Source organism: Delphinus delphis, chromosome 7 (assembly GCF_949987515.2).
Source record: "Delphinus delphis chromosome 7, mDelDel1.2, whole genome shotgun sequence".
NCBI lineage: Eukaryota > Metazoa > Chordata > Mammalia > Artiodactyla > Delphinidae > Delphinus > Delphinus delphis.
In genome coordinates this window covers 109,705,656-109,725,217 of record NC_082689.1, presented here as the reverse complement: position 1 = coordinate 109,725,217, position 19,562 = coordinate 109,705,656, and the positions used below count along the sequence as shown (strand labels likewise).

The window sequence follows — 19,562 nt, the reverse complement described above, 5'->3', positions numbered from 1 at the left end:
CAGAATATCAGTGACATTTTCCACAGGACTAGAACAAATAATCATAGATGGGATTATTATATGGGACCACAAAAGACCCAGAATTGCTAAAGTCATCCTGAGAAAAAAGAACAAAGCTAGAGGTGTAACTTTTCCAGACTTAAGACTATGTTACAAAGCTACAGTAATCAAAACAGCATGGTATTGGCACAAAAACACATACATAGATCAATGGAACAGAATAGAGCTGAGAAATAAACACATGCACCTGTGGTCAATTAATCTATGACAAAGGAGGCTAGACTATACAATGGAGAAAAGACAGTCTCTTCAAGTGGTGTTGAGAAAGCTGTACAGCTATGTGTGAAACAATAAAATTAGAACATTCCATCACATCATATACACAAATAAACTCAAAATGGCTTAAAGATCTAAATATAAGACATGGCCCTATAAAACTGGAAGAGAACATAAACTAAATTTCTTGTCCTAAGTCATCTAATTCCCTTCCTGAGGTCATCACTGGTAATATTTCTGGTGTATCTGTCTGTAAGTGATATAATCCTATAAAAACATGAGTGTGCTTATAGCTTACAAATGACCTGCTTTATTTTTTTGTTTGTTTTATCACAACCAAGATAGCCAACCAAGGTAGTTTCTTCTTTTTTAGATCCTGTAGAACTTTATATTTCCTTCTAAGGTTTACATTCATCAAATGAAAGCATAGATTGATCATTTTCATCAGTGAATTTGGAAAATTTAGGAATGGATCAAGTTTTTAATATTAGTTGTATCTATTGTGAATACTATGTGAATATCTTAAATTCCTAATAAATATTGCAGTTTGTAAAAATTTTTTCTGTGGTAGTTATTTGAACTTAACTTTGTAAGGCAGTGGTGAATTCTCAAGGTGAGGCCAGAACTATTTTTATAATCATGCTAAGATATTATTAGGCTTTTTTACTGTGTTGACATTTGCACTTATGGTATAAAAGCAATAATGGATAAAAATGCTGGCTCCTTAACATGATTCAAGGCAGTGGTACCAACTGTGTTAGTAGTCACTATATGTTTACTGTCACCTCACACTGGTAGTTAAAATGAAAAAAGCATTTTACTTAAGAATGTCATTGACAAGCAGTAAAAATAATTAATTTATTTAAATGTTAAACCTTGAATGTGTGTTTTAAAATACAGTGTAGTGTACTGTGGACAGAATTGTGTCCCTGTGAGAATCGTATGTTGGAACACTAACTCCCAGTGATGGGATTTGGAGATGGGGCCTTTGGGAGATAATTAGGTTTAGATGAAATCATGAAGGTAGGGCCTTCATGATGGGATTAGTGTCTTTATAAGAAGAGGCACCAGAGAACTTGCTGTTTCTTTCTCTCTGCCCTATCCAATGCAGGGGACATGGGTTCAACCCCTGGTTGGGGAACTAAGATCCCACATGCCGTGGGGGCAATTAAGCCTGCGCACCACAATGAAGAGCCCTCACCGCAATGAAAGATCCCACGTGCCTCAACAAAGATCCCGCATGCCACAACTAAGACCTGACACAGCCAAAAAAAAAAAAAAAAAAAAGAGCAAGAGAGACAGGACTATTCAGGTTATCTATTTCTTCTTGAGTGACTTTTAGTAGTTTGTGTTGTTGCAGGAATTGTTCATTTTCACTCAAGTTATTAAATTTTAGGGCATAGAATTTTCATATTATTCCCTTATTATCATTTTAATGTCTGTAAGCTCTGTAGTGATAGCCCTTCTTTCATTCCTGATGGTTCATTTGGGCACCTCCTTCTCTATACTCTCCCCACCTCTGTCTGAACAGTCTGTCATTCTTTTAAGTAAAAAATGTGTTCCATTAAAAAAAGAGAGTATTATCATTACATAATTGTCCTTCAAGAGAAATGACATACTTTTGTAAGTGAGAAAAAGCACTTTATCTACACTTCCCATTTCATCACACAGTACGTATTTGTCTCCTCAGGCTGCTATAACAAATTACCACAGACTGAAACAGTGATTAAACAACAGAAATTTGTTTTCTCACAGTTCTAGAAGCTGAAAATCTGAAATCACGGTACCAGCATAGTCAAGTTCTGGTGAGAGCTCCCTTCCTGGCTTGGATTCTTTACCACTGGACCACTAGGGAAGTCCCTCTCTCTCTTTTTTTTATTTGGCTCCGTGGCATGTGGGATCCTAGTTCCCCGACCAGGGATTGAACCTGTGCCCCCTGTGTTGGAAGCACAGAGTCTTAACCACTGGACCGCCAGGGAAGTCCCAGTCCTATATCTTTTAAAGAAACTGATTTCATAGTTAAAATCCTTTCAAAACAAGAAACTTGATGTTCAGATGGTTTCACAGGTGACGTTTACCAAACACGTAAGGAGGAAATAATACATGGGAGTTCCCTGGCGGTCCGGTGGTTAAGACTCCGTGCTTCCACTGCAGGGGGCATGGGTTTGATCCCTGGTCAGGGAACTAAGATCCCACATGCTGCGTAGCCAAAAAAAAAGAGGAAAATAATGCAAGTTCTATAGAGTCTCTTCCAGGAGATATTAGAAGAAACACTTCTCAACTCACTATATGAGGCTTGATACAAAACCAGATAAAGATACACAAGAAAATAAAACTATACCAATACTCCTCACGAACATGGATGGAAGAGTTACAAAATATTAGTGACTGTATCAAATACAGCTAATTATAAAATGGATATAATATGTCACAATAAATGCGGTTTATTTTGGAAATGAAAGGCTGTTCAACATTTGAAAATCAGTTGGGGTAATCTACCATATTAATATACTAGTCTTTGTAGATAGAGAATAAGCGTTTGATACAATTCTTCATACTTTCATGCTAAAAATTCTTACAAACTAGGAATGGAGGGGATTTTCTTTCACTCATGAAGGGCATCTATAAAAGTCTATAGCTAATGTCATATTTAATAGTGAATACTTAATAGTGGAAGACAATGCTTTTCCCCTTGAAATTAAGAACAGTGCAATAAGGCAAGAAAGAGAATTACAAAGGGCTTTTAGAACAGAAAGGAAGAAATAAAATTGCCCCTATTTGCAGATGACATGATTGTGCAGAAAACCCCAAGAAATCTACAGGAAAGCTTCTAGAACTAATAAGTGAGTTTAGCAAGATTTCAGGTTATATAGACAGTGTATACAATTATTGTATTTCAGTATGGAAATACAATTAATTGGAATTGCAGCAATGAAAATATGTAAAAAATGGTACCATTTAAAAAGCACCAAAAAATAGATACAAGTCTAGCAAAATGTGTACAGGATCTGTGAGCCGAAAACTACAAAACTGATTAAAGAAATTAAGGAAGGCCCAAGAAATTGTAGAGAATTTACCTTTTTGTGGTTTTGAAGACTAAACATTAGGGTGTAATTTCTCCTCAAATTGATTCACCAGATCAGAATCCCAGGAGCATTTTTTGTAGGTAATCAATGATAAGCTGCTTTAAAAAATCATAGAATGGCAAAGGAGCACAGATTGCTGAAACACTTGATAAAGAACAACATAGTTGGAGAATCTGATATGAGATCTGGCTGATTTCAAGATATTCTTTACAGTTACGGTAATCAAGATATTGAGGTAGACCCCCCACAAAATGTGAAAGACAATTCAGTAGAAAAAAGATGAGTCTTTTTTATAATTGTTTACAGTACAATTGGAAAATGTAAAACAATAAAATCGACAGGAGAAAATCTTTGCAGCCTTGGCTTAGATAGAGACTTCTTAGATGTAATCGAAAGTACAAAATCAGTTGATAAGTTTGATTGCATTAAGATGAAAAACTTCTACTCTGAAAGAAATGGTGAAGAGAATGAAAAGAAGTGACAGACTGAGAGAAAATATTCTCAGATAACATATCTGATAAAGATTTTGTGTGTAGATTATGGAAAGAACTCTCAGAACCCAACAGTAAGAAAATAACCAGAGGGAATTCCCTGGCAGTCCAGTGATTAGGGCTTCACCCTCTCAATGCCAAGGGCTTCGGTTCAATCCCTGGTCAGGGAACTAAGATCCCGCAAGCGGTGTGGCGTGGCCCAAAAAACTAAAATCCAATTTAAAAATAGGCAAAAGATTTGAAAAGAATCTTTGCTGGTAAAGATACATGTGTGACAAATATCTGAAAAGGCTTCTACATCATTAGTCACTAGGGAAATGCAAACTAAACCTCAACAAGATACTACTTCTCTACTATTAGAATGACTAAAAAGCAAAACAAACAACCATGTCCTCCCCCTAGTAGACTATACCAAGTATAAGTGAGGATGTAGAGCAACTGGAACTTTTATGCATTGCTGTTGGGAATGCAAAATGGTACAGCCACTTTGGGAAACAGTTTGGCTGCTTTCCATAAAGTTAAACATAAACTTAACATGACCCAGCAGTTTCAATCCTAGATATTTACCCATGAAAAATGAAAACTTAGGTCACACAAAAAGTACGTGTGAATGTTTATAGCAATTCTGTTTAAATTGCCAAGCACTGCAAAAAAGCCAAATGTCCCTGAATTGGTAAATGGATAAGCAGTTGTGGTATGTCCATAGAATTCAACAGTAAAAAAAGGAATTTGCGATAGCGTTGGCGAATCTCAAAAGTATTATGCTGAATAGAAAATGCCAGACTTAAAAGTCTATATACAATGTATGATTCTATTTATATGACATTCTGTAAAAGACAGAAACTACAATGATGAGGGGACTTCCCTGGTGGTCCAGTGGTTACGACTCCATGCTTCCACTGCAGGGGTCACAGGTTAGATCCTGCATGCCGCACCTAGCGGCCAAAAAAACCCACACACAATTACAGGGATAGGAAACAGATCAATGGTTGCTGGGGACTAGGAGTAGTGGTAGGAGATCTGTAACAGCGGGCCAGTGTGAAGGAATATATGGGGGTGGTGAAACTGTTCTACATCTTGATTGTTCCATGGTTCTATGCATTTGTTAAAACTTAGAAAGGTATACCAAAAAGTGAATTTTGCTGCATGTAGCTTTTTTTTTTTTTTACAGGTATATTTTATTTATTTTATTTTTAAAATAAATTTAATTTTGGCTGCATTGGGTCTTTGTTGCTGTGCGTGGGCTTTCTCTAGTTGCAGCGAGCGGGGGCTACTCTTTGTTGTGTGTGGGCTTCTCACTTCGGTGGGTTCTCTTGTTGTGGAGCATGGGCTCTAGGCGCTCAGCCTTCAGTAGTTTGGCATGCTGGCTCTAGAGCATGCGCTTCAGTAGTTGTGGCACACGGGCTTAGTTGCTCCGTGGCATGTGGGGTCTTCCCGGAGCAGGGCTCAAACCTGTGTCCCCTGCATTGGCAGGCAGATTCTTAACCACTGAACCACCAGGGAAGTCCGTTGCATGTAACTTTAAAAATAAATTAATTAAGAGTATGAGAAGATAAGCCACAGACTGAGAGAAGATATTTGCAGAAGACATATCTGATAAAAGACTGTTACCCAAGATATGCAGAGAACTCTTAAAACTTAACAATAAGAAAATGTATAACTCAGTTTAAAAAACGGGCAAAAGATCTGAACAGACACCTCTCCAAAGAAGATATACAGGTGACAAATAAGAATATGGAAAGATGCCTAGCATCATACATCATTAGGGAATTGCAAATTAAAACAACGAGATACCACTGCACACCCGTTAGAATGTCTAAAATCCAAAACACTGACATCACCAAATGCTGGTGAGGCTGTGGAGCAACACAAAGCCTCATTCATTGCTGGTGGAAATGCAAAATGGTGCAGCCACTTTGGACGGTTTGTTAGTTTTTTACAAAATGAAGTATACTTTAAAAAAAAATTATTTATTTGGCTGTGCTGGGTCTTAGTTGCGGCATGTGGGATCTAGTTCCCTGACCAGGGATCGAACCCAGGTCCCCTACTGGAAGTGTGGAGTCTTAACCAGTGGACCACCAGGGAAGTCCCAAAATGAAGTATACTCTTACCAGAGGATCCAGTAATCGCACTTCTTGGTGTTTAACCAAATTAGTTGAAAGTAAATTCATAGAAAAAACTTGCATGTGAATGTTTATAGTAACTTCATTACTAATTGCCGAAACTTAGGTAACCAAGATATACTTTATAGGTGAGTGGATAAACAAAGAGTGGTACATCCAGACAATGGAATGTTAGTCAGTGCTAAAAAGAAATGAGCTAAGCTATTGTGGAAAAGACCTGGAGGGACTTTAAATACATACTGCTGTGTGAAAGAAGTCAATCTGAATACATTTTTCAAAACCCATAGGATGTACAACACCGAGAGTGAACCCTTATATAAACTTTAGGCTTTGGGTGATAGTGATGTGTTAATATTGGTACGCTGATTTTAACTTTCAGTCTGATGCTGAATGTTGTGAGGGAGGGGTACTGTGCGCAGGAACTCTGTGCCTTCTGCTCACTTTTGCTGTGGACCTAGAACTGCTTTAAAAGATAAAAGTGTATAGGAATAAACCTGCCCAAGGAGGTGAACGACTTATATGCTGAGGACTATAAAACTAATAAAGGAAATTGGAGATGATTCAAAGAAATGGAAAGGTATCCATGCTCTTGGATTGGAAGAATTAATATTGTTAAAATGGCCATACTGCCCAAAGCAATCTACAGATTCAATGTGATCCCAATCAGATTACCCATTACATTTTCACAGAACTAGAACAAATAATCCTAAAGTTTATATGGAACCATAAAAGACCCAGAATTGCCAAAGCAATCCTGAGGAAAAAGAACAAAGCAGGAAGGATAACCCTCCCAGACTTCAGAGACTACTACAAAGCTAAAGCAATCAAAACAGCATGGTATTGGCACAAAAACAGATATCTGGATCAATGAAACAGAAAAGACCGCTCAGAAACAAACCCACACAACTAAGGTCAACTAACTTTCATCAGAGGAGGCAAGTACATACAATGGGAGAAAGATAGTCTCTACAGCAAGTGGTGTTGGGAAAGTCAGACAGCTGCATGTAAATCAATAAAGTTAGAACACACCCTCACACCATACACAAAAATAAATTCAAAATGTCTTAAAGCCTTAAGTATAAGACATGGCACCGTAAACTCCTAAAAGAGAACATAGGCAAAACATTCTTCGACATAAATTGTATCAGTGTTCTCTTAGGTCAGTCACCCAAGGCTATAGAAATAAAAGCAAAATAAACAAATGTGACCTAATCAAACTTACAAGCTTTTGCACAGCAAAGGAAACAATACAAAACAAAAAGACAGCCTGTGGAATGGGAGAAAATATTTGTAAACTATGTGACCGACAAGGGATTAATTTCCAAAATATACAAACAGCTCATACAACTCAACAACAAAAACCCAATCGAAAAATGGGCAGAAAACTTAAATAGACATTTCTCCAAAGAAGACATACAGACGGCCAACAGGCACATGAAAAGATGCTCAAAATTGCTAATTATTAGAGAAATGCAAATCAAAACTACCACGAGGTATCACCTCACACTGGTCAGAATGGCCATCATTAAAAAGTCTACAAATAACAAATGCTGGAGAGTGTGGAGAAAAGGGAACCCTTCTACACCATTGGTGGGAATGTAAATTGGTGCAGCCACTATGGAAAATGGTATGGAGGTTCCTCAAAAAACTAAAAATAGAGTTGCCATATGATCCAGCAATCCCACTCCTTGGCATATATCCAGTTAAAATTATAATTCAAAAGGTACATGTACCCTTATGTTCATAGCAGCACTATTCACAATAGCCAAGACATGGAAGCAACCTAAATGTCCATCGACAGATGAATGGATAAAGATGATGTGGTACATATATACAGTGGAATGCTACTCAGCCATAAAAAAGAATGAAATAATGCCATTTGCAGCAATATGGATGGACCTAGAGATTATCATATTAAGTGAAGTAAGTCAGAAGGAGAAAGACAAATACCGTATGTTATCGTATGTGGAATCTAAAATATGACACAAATGAACTTATCTGTGAAACAGAAACAGATTCACAGACATAGAGAACAGACTTGTGGTTGCCAGAGGGGGAGGAGGGGAGGGGGAGAGATGGAGTGGGAGTTTGGGGTTAGTAGATGCAAACCATTACATGTAAAATTAATAAACAACGAGGTCCTACAGTACTGCACAGAGAACTAGATTCAATATCTTGTGATAAACCATAGTGGAAAAGAATATACAAAAAAATGTATACATATGTGTAACTGAATCACTTTGCTGTACAGCAGAAGTTAACACAATATTGTAAATCAACTGTAATTTTTTAAAGTATATAAAAATATTAAATTTAAATGAAAAGAATGACAAGCTATGGCATTCAGACTTCTTGAGTATATGTTAAATACTTTTCTTGAAGATGAATGTAAGTAGACTGTTGCTTCAAGGAAAGAAACTTAGTATTTGTTGCCAGTGATAAAAATTGAGTTTTCAAGCAAGAATTAGAGTTTTGGAAAACTTGTGTCTGTGAGGTTGAGTTTCCCAGTAGTTAATAGTTTTTATGATGAGATCAATGCTGATTTAATAAAAATGATTATTACATGTTTTGTAAGAAGTGTGACAGATGAAATGCCTGATTTTGTGGAACCAGTGTTTTCCAAGTGATGAGTGCATGGTGTTGAAAAACCATGCATGGTTTAAAGTTCCAAAGTGCAAGATAAACCAGTGTATTTTAATATGATAGAGTACAGAAAGCTTATTGATGTGATTTCAGAGGCTGCATTACAGTTAATATTTAATAAACTATCACTTGTCAAGTTTTGTTGGAATATCAAAGAATACCCATAGTTTTCTGAGAAGGCTATTAAAATAAAAATCTTCCTTTTTCCAAATGTATATCTCTGTGGGTCCAGATATTTTTCATGTACTCTAACCTAAATAATAACATATTGCAGCAGATTGAATGCAGAAGCAGACATGAGAATCCAGCTGTTTTCAGTTAAGCTAGACATTAAGGAGATTTGCAAAAATATAAAAAGCAATGCCAGTCTCTCATTAGTTGTTTCTGGTGAAGAGAAAATAGTTATTATAATAGGTTTATCATTATTCTAAATTAATACTTTGGATTTTTCTGTTTTAATTTCTAATATGGCAAGTATCTATGGATATAAATACAACAATTAACAAAAATTGGGGGGAAATCCTCAATTTTTAAGAGTAGGGCTTCCCTGGTGGGGCAGTGGTTGAGAGTCCGCCTGCCGATGCAGGGGACACGGGTTCGTGCCCTGGTCCGGGAAGATCCCACATGCCGTGGAGCGGCTGGGCCCGTGAGCCATAGCGGCTGGGCCCGTGAGCCATGGCCGCTGGGCCTGCGCGTCTGGAGCCTGTGCTCCGCAACGGGAGAGACCACAACAGTGAGAGGCCCGCGTACCACAGAACAACAACAACAACAACAAAAAAGAGTAAAGTGGTCCTGAAATAAAAAGTTTTAAGAATTTGCTGCTATAAAGAAACTGTTTCACTGAATTCCCTGGTGGTCCAGTGGTTAGGACTTGGCACTTACACTGCTGTGGCCGGGGTTCGATCCCTGGTTGGGGAACTAAGATCTCACAAGCTGCAGGGTGCAGCTAAAAAAAAAAAGAAACTGTTTCAGAAGTAAGCTATCCAAGTTACTTTGTCCAGTGGTTCCCAAATTTTGCCACACTAAAGTATCACCTGGGAGCTTTTAAAACTCTGCTGCCCAGTTCATATCCCATACTATTAAATCAGAATGAAGATGAGACTCTTAAAGTCTGGCCTTAGGAACTGCTGACTTCAACTCACACTTGAATCTTTGAATTCCTTATCTTTAATTTAGGAGGTCACTTTATGATTACTTACCTTATCTAGAAAATGGGGCATGGTTTCTGTTTACTTTTACAAAGGTAGTTCGCTAATCCAGTGAGAATTGGTTTGTCCAGTTTTTATTGGTTTAGACAGTTGATAAATTGCAATGCAGTTTGAAAAGTTTAAGAATGGAGAATCCTCTTTCTATGCTAATGACAAGGGGAAATAAACATATCCAATAACCACTGACTTTATCTCCATTGAAAACCGTTGATGGTACAGGTCCCTTATCCCAGAATCACACTTTTGAAATATTGAGTTGTTACTTTCCAGTTGAGTAGACAGTCAGATTTGTGGTCATATGTACATTAAATATTAAAGTTAGCTTTTGAAATGGCACAGAAAACTGAATGTAAAAGCCCAAATACAGTATCAGGTAACATGTATATTAAACTGGTCGAGTGCAGTATCCACTAAAAGGTTTCAGTACCCTTGTACCTAAGTATACAACCAAAGCTGCTTACCCCAAGTTACAAAGAATTATGCAGGTAAATCTGAGGCTGAAAGCAATAAAAGTTGGAAAACTCCTACACTGAGAGTTAAGTAAAGTTGATCTTTAATGTCAGAGTTAGTCATCAGCAAGATACAGAATCGTGAACTTTTAAAAACTACTTATTTAAACAGTTGCCTTCTTGTTTATTCTTTAAAAGATGGAGGGCTACCCTGGTGGCGCAGTGGTAGAGAGTCCGCCTGCCGATGTAGGGGACACGGGTTCGTGTCCTGGTCCGGGAAGATCCCACATGCCGCGGAGCGGCTGGGCCCATAAGCCATGGCCGCTGAGCCATGGCCGCTGAGCCTGCGCGTCCGGAGCGTGTGCTCCGCAACGGGAGAGGCCACAACAGTGAGAGGCCCGCGTACCGCAAAAAAAAAAAAAAAAAAAAAAAAAAAAGATGGAATGGTCTCAACATAATGTCTCCTGATTTGTTCAGGATTCATATTTATCAATGATTGGACATTGAAGAGAGAACGTATTGATCACTGTGTTATTGGCCTTGTTCTTTACCACTCGTGTAGATCCCCTCAAAGTTCTTTGGCAGATTAGGTATCAGATCTCTTTTAGGGTAGATTCTCCATCTCAGGACCTAATGGTCTGGTGATAATCTTCAGTAGAGGTTCCCAGGCTGAGGTTCTGACCTAGGGGACCAGGTTTGTGTTAATGAGGGTGGTGATCTTAAAATCTTTTGTTACTTTTAAAAGCCCTTCAGTAATTGTACTTGCTCTCCTAACTATTTAATGCATCAGTAGTTTGCTTTCGGTTAGAATTCTTTCCTCTCAGTTTGGGGAAACAAGCTTTCATGTGCTGATCAGAAAGCTCTGATTAGTGGTTGACACGGTAAGAACTGTTATATTTCATAGTTCAGCCAGATTCTGGTGCCATAGCTACTGTAGCCAGGCACTGTACCCACACTAGACAGATGCTGTATTTGAACTTATTTGGCTATGGATTCTCAGTGGCAGCAGAAATTAAGTCATCATAAGCAGAAGATAGCATAAATAAGAAACTGTGGTCTTCACTGAACGGTTTGTTAACATTAAACCATTTGCTTTCACTTTTTTTTTTTTTTTTTTTGCGGAATGCGGGCCTCTCACTGTTGTGGCCACCCCCCCCCCCCCCCCATTGCGGAGCACAGGCTCCGGACGCGCAGCTCAGCGGCCATGGCTCACAGGCCCAGCCGCTCCGTGGCACGTGGGATCTTCCCGGACCGGGGCACAAACCCATGTCCCCTGCGTCGGCAGGCGGACTCTCAACCACTGCGCCACCAGGGAAGCCCTGCTTTCACTTTTGACAAATTAACAGGAAGGAAATACTTTTTTACATTGTGACCTAGTGTACACACATGTACAACCGAAACAAGTATTACAGAAGCAGTTCTTTCCTTTAAAATGTGTGGTTCAATCTTGTCTGTTCTATTTTTTAAATTATTAAAGTAATACTAGTTGTCAGCCACATTGATTTTAGGAACCACCAATAGGATATGACTTCTGGTTTAAAGGAAAAACATTACTTCAGAGCAATTGATGAACTTTCAGGCCATGGAGGTTTCTTTTCAGATCTACCCTCCTGAATCGTAAAGATATTTTTATTCAATTGTGTGAAGCATTTAGTAAATTCATTTTGGATTGAATTTGTCGAATTAGTTAAGGTTTAGCAATGTTATTTTCCAATAAAAAATACATTTGACCCTTGACCAATGTGGGTTTGATCTGTGCAGGTCCACTTAGACACAGATAGTTTTCGATAGTAAATACTACAGTACTGCATGGTCCATTTGTTGGTTGAATCTGAAGTTGCGAAGAACCGTGGATATGGAGGGCTGACTATAAGTTATACTCAGGTTAACCCCGCATTGTTCAAGAGTCAACTGTACACATTTCCGCCTGTGTTTTAGTTGGAGATTGGCTGTGATGGTAAAATTTTTCTCATGGAGTCAGAAATGTTTGCTTGGGGAAGATTATTTTGGATTACGTTTGGTTGGGGAAAAGATTATTCAGGATGTGGTGTGCTGAATGAATGAATGTTACTTATTTTTGTTTCTTTCTTCTGTCTTTTCCTCCAACCTTCCCCCACCCCACCCTGAATTTAAACTTCTTGAGGCTGAATTGTGCAGTAAGCGTCCTGTGTTATATCCCTATTGCCTATGAATAGTTCCTGGTAAACAAGCATAGTAGATTCTCAATATAGTAGTATTCTCACATTGCTTTCTTGATGAGCTCTTCTGTTCTGATGAACTGTCAGTCTTGAGGACAGACTTTATGTGTGTCTCTGTCTTTAGCCTGTCAAGTAGTTAGTGCTCATTGATTACTTCTTGAAATGAATTACATTTCTTGTTATGCTTCCCCATGTCACAGGGTTTTTTCAACAGATTCAACAGTTCGTAAGTATGTATTCATAGCTAGTAACTAGTAACTGCCTCAGTGAATTTGGTGGTGCCTGCTCATTATTAATAACTTTTGCTATATAATTTTCAATTTAAGTCTTACGTCTCATAAATCTCTTTCTGTTCATTCTGCTATTGTTGCTCTAATTTTTGAGCTTGTGTTACTACTAGTATAGAGCTTTCATTACTTTAATTAGAAGTTAGGGTCAATAAAATGAGTTACTGTTTAGCACAATTCTACAATGTGAAACTTGTAATGACTTTTCTTTAAGAAAAGCATTTGTGGTTCACTGGTCAGAATGGCCATCATCAAAAAATCTACAAACAATAAATGCTGGAGAGGGTGTGGAGAAAAGGGAACCCTCTTGCACTGTTGGTGGGAATGTAAATTGATACAGCCACTATGGAGAACAGTATGGAGGTTCCTTAAAAAACTAAAAGTAGAACTACCATATGACCCAGCAATCCCACTACTGGGCATATACCCTGAGAAAACCATAATTCAAAAAGAGTCGTCTACCAAAATGTTGATTGCAGCTCTATTTACAATAGCCAGGACATGGAAGCAACCTAAGTGTCCATCATCGGATGAATGGATAAAGAACATGTGGCACATATATACAATGGAATATTACTCAGCCATAAAAAGAAACGAAACTGAGTTATTTGTAGTGAGGTGGATGGACCTAGAGTCTGTCATACAGAGTGAAGTAAGTCAGAAAGAGAAAAACAAATATCGTATGCTAACACGTATATATGGAATCTAAGAAAAAAAAAAAAGGTCATGAAGCACCTAGGGGCAAGATGGGAATAAAGACACAGACCTACTAGGGAATGGACTTGAGGATATGGGGAGGGGGAAGGGTAAGCTGGGACAAAGTGAGAGAGTGGCATGGACATATATACACTACCAAACGTAAAATAGATAGCTAGTGGGAAGCAGCCACATAGCACAGGGAGATCAGCTCGGTGCTTTGTGACCACCTAGAGGGGTGGGATAGGGAGGGTGGGAGGCAGGGAGATGCAAGAGGGAAGAGATATGGGAACATATATATATATATATATATAACTGATTCACTTTGTTATAAAGCAGAAACTAACCATTGTAAAGCAGTTATACTCCAATAAAGATGTTAAAAAAGATATCTTTGTAAATAATGACTATCAATATTTTAAATATATCAATTCTTCCCAAAGTGATCTAGAGATTTGCTGTAATGGCAATTCATATATAAAAGTTGTCTGTTTATTTGGTAGAACATGACAATCATGTTATTAATCATAAAATTAATATGTAAAAAAAAGGAAAATGGAGGAACAATAACAAAAAACAAATACATGAGACATGTAGAAAACCAAAGGTAAAGTGTTAAACATAAATAAATCCTACCATATCAACAATAAAAACTACATGTAATGAATTAAACAATACAATCAAAAGTCATATATTGTCAAACTGGGTTTAAAAAAATGTTTTCTGTAGGAGACACTCCTTGGATTCAAAGGTCTAATGTGTACAAAGTAAAAGGATGAAAAAATATACATGATGCATATAGCAACCATAAGCATGCTGAAGTGGCTATACTAATACCAGAAAAAATAGACTTTAAAACAAACAAAAAATTACTAGATATGAAAAGGGACATTTTATGATAAAAAAGGGAAGATACAAAAATTATTAACATATGTGTCCTGAATAAGATAAAACCAAAACACATGAAGAAGAAAATAGCAAAATACACGAAGAATTGAAGGAAGACATAGATAATTCCACAACATTAGGTAGAGGCTTCAGTACTCCACGGTCAATAATGGATAGAACAATTAGGTAGAAGATCAACAAGGATATAGAAGACTTGGACAACACTCTGAATTATCAAGACCTAATAAATGTCTACAGAACACTCAACCGAACAGTAAAATACGCATCCTTCTCAACTACATGTGAAACGTTTTCCAGCATAGATGACATGCTAGGCTAAAAGACAAGAGATTGAAACCCACATACATTGCTGGTGGGAATGTAAAATGGGTGGCCACTTTGCAGAACAGCTTGACAGTTCCTCCAAATGTTAAACATAGAGTTACCGTATGACCCAGCAGTTCCACTACTAAATATATACCTAACAGAAATAAAAACTTATGTTTGCACAAAAGCTTGTACGTGAATGTTCACAGAAGCATGTTTATACAAACAAAAGTTGGAAAAAACTCAAATGTCAATCTGTTAAATGAATAAACAAAATGTGGAATATCCGTACAATAGAATAGCATTCAGCTATAAAAAGGAATGAAATATTGATCCATGTTACAACATGGATGAACCATGAAAGCATTATGTAAGGTAAAAGCAGCCACTCACAAAAGATCACGTATTGTATGGTCCCATTTATATGAAATGCCCAGAAGAGCAAATCTGTAGAGGCAGAAAGTAGATTGGTGATTGCCTAGGACTGAGAGGGTTGAGGAGAATGAAAAAGCATTGTAAATGTGTAACGGGTTTTTTTGTGGGGGGACAGAAATCTAAAATTGGATGTTGTGATGGTTACACAAGTCTTTTAGTGGTTACACTAAGAACCACTGAATTGTATACATTAAAGCGTTGAAATTATGGTATGTAAATTACATCCCAATAAAGCTGTTAAAAAAAAAAAGCATTTGTGGTTTTTTCCCTGTCTTCATTTATAACCTTGGTAGTATCACATGACTAAGATTATAAAAGGTTATTTTGTAATAGTTGGGACAAGAAGCAGAATTATAATGCTTGTATGGATTTGCATACACAAACGCGTCTGGGTATTCCAGTTTGTTCAACAGACTAGTCAGTACATTGGCTAAAAGAATAATATATTTCATGCAAAATAATATCTTTGAGCAAAAAGGATCTTTGAAGTTATCTACATTAGACTTGTTGTCCAGGTTGAGAAAACAGATGCAGAGAAGTGGCATGACCTGCCTAATTTTGGAGAGTAGTTTTAAGCTTGAAGGCTAAGAATATGCTGCAGACTTTTGTGACTTCAGAGGAGTCTTTGTATTTGCGAAAAATAGAGATGGGGACCAAAAAACACAAAGTATGAAATCTATGAACTTAGAAGTGATATTCAGTGAATTACGACAATATGTTGTACCCTGTGCTAGGTGTAATAAAAAGTAGGCATTTGATAAAATTGTGCTGATTTCTTTAAACATTGAAGGTTTGTGTGTATGAGAAAGACATGATGAATTCAATGTTTCAGGTGATTTTTTTTCCTTAGCAATTTGGTTCTATTGTTAGTGTGTGTTTAATAATCATACGCAAATTACTTATGCTCATTCTGCCTCAGTTTCTGTGTTGCCTACAGCCCCCTTCTCCCCACCCCATCCCCTCTTATCTCCCTCCCTCCCGCTCTACCCCAGATATGAGATGAATATGCTTTGGGGACAACCCTGCCTTCTGGTTTAAATTGTTCTCTTCTGTTAGTGTAGCTCAAGTGTGAGTACTTCAGTGAGTAGAAATTACAGTAATTATTTTTATGAAAGATAAAGCTCTTATTTCTTTTTCTGTATTTGGTTATATATATAGTTCCTTGAAGTATAGTCCTGAGTGAAGCCTGAAAAGGATAGTTTTAATGATTTGATTGATGGTTTTTCTATCTGGATCATTCATTTTTCAACCTCATATTTCAAGTTTTCTGCTGTTTCAGTCATTGAAAGCTGCTATATCGTTATTGCTGAAATCTTTTGGCAACCCAAAGGAAGATTTGAAGGAGAGTCAGGAGGTCCAGGTATTTTGCTCTGCCTCTGCCTCTGTGTTAGTCTGCTAGGGTTGCCATGACAAAGTGCCACACAGACTGTGTGGCTTAAACAACAGAAATTAATTTTCTCAGTTTTGGAAGTTAGAAATCTGAGATTAAGGTGTGAGCAGGGGGTTGGTTTCTTCTGAGACCTCTCTTCTTGGCTTGTAGATGGCTTTCATCTTCCATGTTTTCACATGGCCTTCCTTCTGTGCATGCCTGTGTCCTAATATCCTTCTCTTATTGGGATGCCAGTCACAAGGGTTAGGGCTTTATCTCCAAGTGCAGTCACATTCTGAGGTACTGGAAGTTAGGACTTCAATGTACGAATTTTTGGGGGGACACAGTTGAGCTCATAACAGCCACTAAGAGGCTCTGTTTTGACTTTGGGCAAATTACAGTGGTTTGCAGAAGTGAAGCTGAAGTGTGTAAGGCATTTATGAAGACTGGTTACTGTATTGTTAGGAGCTTTTCTTGTTTTATTTTAGGGCTGGATTTTGATTTAGAATATAATATTTTTTTTTGTTTTCTTCATGCCGGACCTTTCTAATTTTTTTTTTTTTTTTGTGGCTGTGTTGGGTCTTTGTTGCTGTGCGCGGGCTTTCTCTAGTTGCGGCGAGCGGGCGCTACTCTTCGTTGTGGCGCGCAGGCTTGTTGCGGAGCACGGGCTCTAGGCGCGCTGGCTTCCGTAGTTGCAGCACTCAGGCTTAGTAGTTGTGGCTTGCGGGCTCTAGGGCACAAGCTCAGTAGTTGTGGCGCATGGGCTTAGTTGCTCCACGGCATGTGGACTGCGCCACCAGGGAAGTAAGTCCCCATGCCGGACCTTTATTTCTAGAACACAAGTGGTACTTGACCATTCAAGGAAAAGTTAAAGGCCTTTTTTACAGAACAAGTTTTGCTCAACAGATCTGTAAATGGAAAGGTCTTAAATGAAGGAGTAATATTTTTTCTAGCTTTAACATGTGAATTATTCAAGAGTGTTAGTAATAACACACTGGTTGTTTTGTATTTGACTTCAGTCATTTTCCTCATATTTGTACAGTAGATCCTTGGTTTGGCTCTTGGTTAGTGCTTTACATCCAGGTACCCGTCACCCAGCTTTAATACCATAAGCTTTCTGATAATGTTTCATCTACTCTCCATATAAAAGTTTTTCCAGCAGTTTAAACCCCCCATTCTTTAACTGAGGTAAAAGTCATATAACATGAAATTCACTGTCTTAACCATTTTAAAGTGTGTAATTCAGCACCACTTAGTATATTCACAGTGTTGTGCAGCCACCACCTCTGCCTGGTTCCAAATACTTTCATCGTCCCCAAAGGAAACCCCATTCCCATTAAGCAGTCATTGCCCATTCTGCCCTTCCCCTGCCCCTGGCAACCACTAATATGCTTTCTGTCACTATGTATTAGCCTGTTCTGAATTTGGGTATAAATGAAATCATACAATATGTGACCTTTTACGTCTGGCTTCTTTCACTTGGGTAGTGTTTTTGAGATTCATTCATGTTGTAGCATGTGTCAGCACCTCATTCCCTTGTTTTTTTGGCTGAATAATTTTTAAGCCTCTTTTGATACGTGTAAAAATCTTTATTCTCATTTGATATCAATAATATTAGAAACTAGAATATTAGGATAATTTTATTCTAATAAAATTAGAAATTTGATGATTATAAAGTGAAAAAAATAGTAATTTTAAAATATACTTTTCAAAGCTGCGTCCTTTTAGAATTACTGGAGTAGACATCTGAATTAAAGCCGTTAATTGAAATCTGCATGCTGAAACTTGGTTGGATTTATGGGATAGCTGAATAAACATATTCCTTCACCAACCTTATTGAGGCAAATGCATTCTAATTTAATATACACACAGCCTGAGAATGTGTCTCATCTCATTACAGATGAACATTTGTCAGGGGTCTTCTGGGATTGCTCCAGAGTAGTGGGAGTAATATGTATTAGATGCACGTTTAATTGCACTGTTTACTTTTGGTGTCTTGGGAGTCAGGACTTATCTCCCCACCCCCACCCCCACCCCTACCCCTCCTCCTGCCCCATTTCCTTTCTGTTATCATTATTCAATGGTTTCAGGAGATACTAAAGGGACAAGGGTGAATTAGCTAGCACTAAGACTATTTTCATCCAGAGGAAATCACAGATTTATTTTCAGGTCCCTTATTTAGTGTCTCTTTTTTTTTTTTTTTGCGGTACGCGGACCTCTCACTGTTGGGGCCTCTCCCGTTGCGGAGCACAGGCTCCAGACACACAGGCTCCGCAGCCATGGCTCACGGGCCTAGCTGCTCCGCGGCGCGTGGGATCTTCCCGGACCGGGGCATGAACCCGTGTTCCCTGCATCGGCAGGCGGACTCTCAACCACTGTGCCACCAGGGAAGCCCTATTTAGTGTCTTGAATGAAGAAAGGCAAATGTAAGAATATAGAAAAATAATGGAGAGTCTAATCATTCCTCATTTTCAAACAAAATTACCAAAATGGTTATAACACCCTTTATGTGTTTTTTCATGGTCTGATTTTTTTTTTCATGGTCTGATTTTTAAAATATGCTTGAAAATGTGGTTTTAAATCATGCATATTTGTATTATTGGAATGTAAGTTTAATTGGAGAACACTAAAGTTGAAAAACTGTAAGCTCTTAACATTTTTTTCTTCAGATGTTAGCTTAATATTGCCTTATAAATATGTAAATCCACATATTGAGAAATAAGTTTCTGTGGTAGTTACTTTGAGCCTGAAATTAGATATACATACTTTTAGCATTCATATGAAGTAAGATAGTTTATTCCACTTTTTACACTAGTCCTAGGAAATTTAAAAGGACAAAATGTCAGGTTTTAAAATTTTTTAGTGACTTGTATAAAATGGGGGTCTTACGATAAACTTAAAATGATGTGTTTTACTATCAAACATCTAATGAAAACTTCATTTTAAAAATGTGAACAGTTCTCAGTGATTTTACCTTCCTTACCCTCCACAATTTACCCACCCCACACGTGCACAACACAATTGCCCCAAGCTGTTATAAACAGTGATTTTTCCTTCCATCAGGCTAAATTTTACAGCAAATACTT

General features: G+C 37.8%; 1 protein-coding gene across 8 annotated transcripts in view; it reads left to right on the top strand.

Annotated features, from left to right (window-relative positions):
* The window catches only part of WDR33 (WD repeat domain 33), a 105,254-nt gene that overhangs the window by 22,358 nt on the left and 63,334 nt on the right, over nucleotides 1-19,562 (top strand). The window lies entirely within an intron of this gene.